The sequence below is a fragment of the Lycium barbarum genome, chromosome 12 (genome assembly GCF_019175385.1).
Source record: "Lycium barbarum isolate Lr01 chromosome 12, ASM1917538v2, whole genome shotgun sequence".
NCBI classification, from domain to species: domain Eukaryota; kingdom Viridiplantae; phylum Streptophyta; class Magnoliopsida; order Solanales; family Solanaceae; genus Lycium; species Lycium barbarum.
This window is the reverse complement of record NC_083348.1, coordinates 96,984,680-96,991,647: the sequence shown is the minus strand read 5'-3', so window position 1 is coordinate 96,991,647 and position 6,968 is coordinate 96,984,680.

The window sequence follows — 6,968 nt, the reverse complement described above, 5'->3', positions numbered from 1 at the left end:
GGAACCGACTCTTCGAACAATAATGTCGGGTTCCGTTTCTTCCCTTGATGACCGAGCGACGCTCCTTGCCTTTTTCTTTTTTGGAGCCTCCCCTTTTTCGGAAGGCCGTTTTCTCTTTGCGGCATCGGCAAGAACACGGGAAGAACCCGCCGTGTCAAACTCGGATGCCGATGCAGGAGGAGCGACCCCCGATTCTGGTCTAGAGGCCACCAAGCCCTTAGGCAGACCTGAAAAGCAAAAGGCATTAGCAAAGGTCGAGGGGGATAGTGGCCACGGATAGCGGAAAGTACAGCGAACTTGAAGAGAAGCTGAATGTTACCGTGGTTCTGGGCGATCCATCGGCCACGTGACAGATAAGCCCATGTCCGGTTGTCATAGGGTTGCTGACAAAGGAGTGCTGCAACCCATTCGCTCAGATTACGAATGGCCGGAGGAACGTACCCGTTGGCTAATAAAAAGTAAGGAACAAATGGTGAGAAAAGAGTATAGAACAAAGGCAATTAATCAAAGGTTTCGGACTTACGACTGTTGTTCCATTTCTCCGGGAAAGGCATGAATTCGGCCAGGATGATGTCCTCGGTGTTCACTCGGACATATCGCTACAACCAGCCCCTATCTCGGTCTTCATCCATTTTCGAGAAAAACGGATTCCGGCTGCGCTTGGTAAGTTTGATTACGCCACCCCGGAAAATCCTCGGGGAATACAGACGTATCAGGTGCGGGAGTGTAAACTCTTTCCCGGCGTTGTTGGCCAATAACCGGAGGCATGCCACGAGACCCTCCAGATGATCGGGCCAATCTGTGCCAGGGTCACGCCGTAGGTTCGGCATATGTCTAGGATGACCGGATCAATCGGAGGGTCGAGTTTGAGAGTGAAGGGATAAGTGTACACATATAGGAAGCCGGCCCGGTAATCGGTGATCGACTCGTTTGGACCGAGCGCGAAGACTTGTACCGAACGAGTGTCCCACCCACAGTCGGCTCAGACTGTGTCGAGCTTCTCTTCAGTAATGGACGAGGGGTATCGCCTCACGTCATATCCCCTGTCCGATACCGAAGAAGGCTTTTCAGCCTCAAGATCCTTGTTGAAGTTGAACATAGCCGGAATAATGTCCGAGGCTGTCGGTTCAAAGGTGCTCTTCGATTTAGCCGGGGATGCAGCCTCGGCTCCTGGTGATGAAACCGATGGAACATCATGGGAAGTTTCCGACATTTTTTGAGAATGTGAAAGAGAGAAGATTCAGAAAGGAAGTGCAAAAAGGGCAAGAACACTGATGAGCAAGAACAGTTAGCGGAAGTGGAGTCAAAGACGGTCTTTTTCAAGCACAATGAAGCAACAAATCAGCAACAGATTCGTTACAGAGAATAATAATATGGTAAGAAGGTGAAACAAATGCAGAAAAAAGTGAAGGACGAAGGGAATGCAGATCGTGAAAGTATTGGAATGAAGAGGGAAGGAGCCTTATATAGGCATGGGGCTATGACGGTTATGACTCCCCAGCCAACCAGGGAGCGCCACGTGCCCCATAATTAATGAGGAGTGACTTGAAACGACGTGCATGCGGCGGTTGTCAGAGCCGGCCACTCGGAACAGGACGCATGGCCAATAAAGGGGGACTGACGCAACCGTTCCCGCCAAAATGAGAAGATAACGACGAGCTGACAGGGCCACCGGTTTCGGCAGTTGGCCACTTCCCGTTGCTCCGATAGATCGTTGATCCGGGAAGTGTGGTGGCTATCTGTATACGGTAAAAACCGGATACGATGTAAACCGGTGGAACGGGGAACCGAGGGAAGAAAGAGATGGGAACGTTCCTGATGACATTCGACCTAAACCGGAGAAGCGCTTGGGCCGGAGCTGAGCAAGGACACCATCTAGTCCGCCTTCTTTATCACCAAGGCCGTTTGTCCGTAGGGCCGTTGGTCCGGTGTAGTCGTTGCACACGAGCCAACACCAGTAGCGTCCTGCCATGGTCAACCACCAACCATGCGTGTGTCAGATCGTACGACCAACCTAATCCCACCAAATCTGCTCAGAGTTGTCCTTTTTATTATTATTCTAATCATTTGTATAGGAAGAGGCCCATAGAGGCACCACTATAAATATAGCATATCCCCTCCTTTGTGAGGGTTGACTCATTTACTTTCCAAGAACATTTTACAATACAAAAGAGTTCATATATACAATCTCTCTCTCTCTCAATATCTGACCCGGCCAAGGCCGTTTGTTTCCATTTATATTGTGCTTCTTCCATTAAGTATTCAACATAGTTTCTAAACGTTCGTGTCCATAGTAAATCAAGCAAACTATCGTTATTAGCCGTTTTATTACTAAATACTTACACACTTATTTTCCGCTACCAAACATACGTCAAGATTCAAGCACATATCATATATACCCACTCACAAATTTAATTGATTATCCGAATTTGGGGTAAACAACTAGATGTGTAATTATTTTTTACATCATCAGTAAATAGAATTTAATGTCATTAATATTATAGTATGAGTAGTTCAGAATTAGCACCATATTTTGTTATACGTTCTCTTCTAGTTTATATTATACCTCCCGTACAATTTACTCTCCTTCGTTTCCGTCTAAGTACCGTCTAATGCAAAGAATATTGACCACCAAACATCCTATATCTTCATCATCCATCAGAAGTAGTAATATTCAACAAAACATTTGAAAGTAATAGGATAATAAGATTCCTTGTTTCCTGTTTTTGTCCTGGGGTCATCATTGGGCCCAGGATCGTTACGTCAAAGGAGAATGGACGGTGTTCGAAAAACAAGTATCAAATGGTGCAATGGCTAGTAAGCAACAAAACCATAAATATTTCAAAGGTGTCTAAATTTAAGCCGCCCTTAATCGTACTGAATATTTTTGCTGCCCCACCATAGACCTCATCAGCTAGCATTCATTTAACGTGTGTGTCACGATCGGGCAAAATGACTCGGTTTGCCTGTCAAATTGGTGTTCCTCAATGGTTTTACTATTTACTCGTGAAACAATGCAATTTAACAATGACAAAGTTAGAAATTTTTCTAAGAATATTTAAGGTTTAATTATATATACATATATATATTTCCTCCGTCTCAATTTACGTTGCATCTTTTGATTTCGAGATTTAACTAAGTCTTTCTGTAACCATATTTTTTTATTTATTTTTTAAATATTTTGAATTGTCAATTATTATGACTTATAGTATTTTTTACGTAGTTTTCAATATGTAAATTTTATTTTAAGAAATATTAAAAATTTCATGCCTAAATTCACGGCCAATATTAAATCCGTCGACTCTCGATTTGAATGGTAAGTACGTGCCACACAAATTGGGACAGAAGGACTATAATTTTTCAATGAATGAAGTCTAACGACCATTCATTACCCTATGTAAATACGCCACTGTAATCTAGCATAATATCTTCATCCGTTAGAATTCCAAATTACACCTTGTTTGGTTCTCAGTATTTCTGTTAGGACTCATGTTACCTTATATACTTAAAGGCGTATTTAGGACGACTTTTATGATGAGTTCAGTTGAACAATCTAAGTGTGGTTCCTGATTTAAAGAGAGAAATCAGAAAGGCTGATAAACAATCGAAAATGTCAGTCTCTTTCAATCATATATAGTCCAGCAAGTCCAAACTTATTAATAGAAGATTGGGCATCTGTCAAGTCATCAATCATAAGTTTCATTTACTGCAAACGAGTAACTTTTGAATATACAGTCAAAAAGGAAATTGATCTAAATAAGTACTCCTAATATTTAGTTGAAAATAAATTTATACAACATGTAAAAAAGAAATAGGCTAGTTTTCGTGTATCAACAACTGTATTCTTCTACGTGATGCTGAAACTCAATTTATGTTTTTCAGAGTCGTAAATATAAGGCTAGGTTTGAGATTCTCATGCATAGGGATTAGGGGGAGAAAAGAATCTATGAATCATGGTAATTAAGGAGTTGGGCCAAGCTAGTTGCTTTATTGGGCATGGAAAGAGAAATCAGTATGTCATTGATAAAGTCTAATCAAAATAATTTAAGTTGAATTATGGCCCTATGATAAATAATGTATTGTAGCCTAGCTAAGTTGGAAAAAAATGGGTAAGCTTTCCTTTTTCTTAATTATGTAATCTTTTGTTGAACTAAACACCGACAGTTTTTGCGTTTTTGGAGTTTAGTCCAAATTAATTAAATTGGCGCACTTCAATTTTGCAGTAGGCAACTCCCTTCCTCAAATTCTTTCTATAAACAAAATCTGCAGGCAAGCAAATATTTTTAACTTCTGAACGTGGGTTAGTTTGGCAAATTTTGAAGATGAAGTAAACTTAAGTGAAAAAAAATATTCAATGTGTACGGTATTTGCATTCTACATGCGACTAATGGGTATGGTGTTTACACTAAAGTGTAATTTAAATTACAAGTGCAACAGGAAGAGAAATTCAAAGAAGTGGGGATAGTACTCATTTGCGAATAGGGAAACCACGAGCTTGTTATGATTGTGCACAATTTGGCGTAATAGAAAAGAAAAAAAAAATGGGGCAAATTCTAGTGAAAGTTATTATGATGAGAGATAGAAATTATAAAATTTTACGAAATGATTGACATGGTTAATTATATCATACGGTTGAGTAACGTTTAACACTAATCACTAAATATACATGGATCCTCACTGCTCTTTCCAGCGATGGTAAAGTCTCCACAAATCACAAAATAATTTTCTTATCCGAAAGAATTTTTCTATTAATTAAATTACTTTTCCCTTTCCACATAATTAATAGGAAGTAGGAAAAAGTAAATTGGACAATGCTGATCAATTGTGATACCATTAAACACAAATTTCACTACGATTCGAATATTGCAATTGCCACTAAAATGTTCGTTGGGACATTATAACAAGGGCGGAACTAGAGCGCAAGGGTTCAAATGAATTAATTTTGTCGGAAATTATACTGTATATATAAAGTTAGATTTTTTTTATGCATATATAAAAAGTTATAAATTCTCTTAACTTCTTCATGTGTTAATTTTTTTATATTTTAAATTTCTTTAATGAAAATTCTAATATCGCGTTACAAATGTACAAAAATGGAAAAATCATAAGCAGAAGCTAAAGTCCATGTCATGGGGCTGGTCATAAGCAATATTACCGAAACAGTAAAAAAAATTTGGTGGTAGGTGAAAAGGATTGCACTGTCGTTTGCGTACTTGTAGATCGATCTAACCACAATAAATAATTGAACAACTAAAAGTACTGTATTGGCAAGAAGAAAGGATTAAAGCATATGCTCCAAGGACGTGTTTTTATCCCATAAAATATTAGCTCGATTAAATGTATAAGTCGTCGGTGGATCTAGCTGTCAGAAAATGGAAAAAAGGAGAATAACGTTATCAAGGCACGTTAACTTTCTCTTTCAAATTACGACCATTGTCCCCTTAATTAATTACAGTTATGGTTATTGTTGGCTAAAACTGTACTCCAGCATTCTCTAGAAATTTCTGGGAAATTACTTCAAACAATAATAATACATTTTTACTTTACTTTACTACTATTAAGAAGAGTGAGTTGAGCTCACTTTCTCGTCTTTCTCTGGGCCCTATTTAGATAACAATTAATATTAAAAAAAAAATATGGGCCCCCCATTTAGACAACAACTAATATTAAAAAAAAATTGTGAGTCCCATAATTTTAATATATATATATATATATATATATATATATATATATTCGTTCCAATTTAATAAAAAAAAATTATGGGCCCCATATATATTAAACAACAACTAATATTAAAAAATAGTGCAAATTAATAATGTAAAAAAAAAGTGTCTCCCATATTAAAAAATCAAACAATATTCATGTAATTTCAAAAATATCTCATTAAGTCAATAATGATGGATTCATTGCCACGTGCGTATTCGTAGCAACCACTAATATAATAAAGTTTTAAATACGGAGCACAAACTATAATGTTATATTAATCGTGTTTTGAATATAGTATCCCATATTGACAAAATCAAGCAATATATATATATAAAAAAAGTGAATCCCATATTAAAAAAACAAACAATGTCAAAAAAAAAAAAGTGCAAAAAAATATTGTGGGCCCCATAATTCTAATATATATATATATATATATATATCCGTTCCAATTTAATAAAAAAAAATTGTGGGCCCCATATATATTAAACAACAACTAATATTAAAAAAATAGTGCAAATTAATAATGTAAAAAAAAAAGTGTCCCCCATATTAAAAAATTAAACAATATTCATGTAATTTCCAAAATATCTCATTAAGTCAATAATGATGGATTCATTGCCACGTGTGTATTCGTAGCAAACACTAATATAATAAAGTTTTAAATACGGAGCACAAACTATAATGTTATATTAATCGTGTTTTAAACATAGTATCCCATATTGACAAAATCAAGCAATATATATATATATAAAAAAAAAAAGTGAATCCCATATTAAAAAAACAAACAATGTCAAAAAAAAAAGTGCAAAAAAAAATTGTGGGACCCATAATTCTATATATATATATATATATATGCATAAAAATAGTGCAAATTAATAATGTCCAAAAAAAAGTGCACCCCGTATTAAAAAATCAAACAATATTCATGTAATTTCCAAAGTATCTCATTAAGTCAACAATGATGGATTCATTGCCATGTGCGTATTTGTAGCAAACACTAATATAATAAAGTTTTAAATACGAAGCACAAACTACAATATTATATTAATTGTGTTTTGAACATAGTATCCCATATTGACAAAATCAAGCAACATATATATATATATATAAAAAAAAGTGAATCCAATATTAAAAAAATAAACAATGTCAAAAAAAAAAGTGCAGACTTTGTATTCGTAGCAAACACTAATATAATAAAGTTTTAGATACGGAGCACAGATTACAATGTTATATCAATCGTGTTTTGAACATAGTATATATAT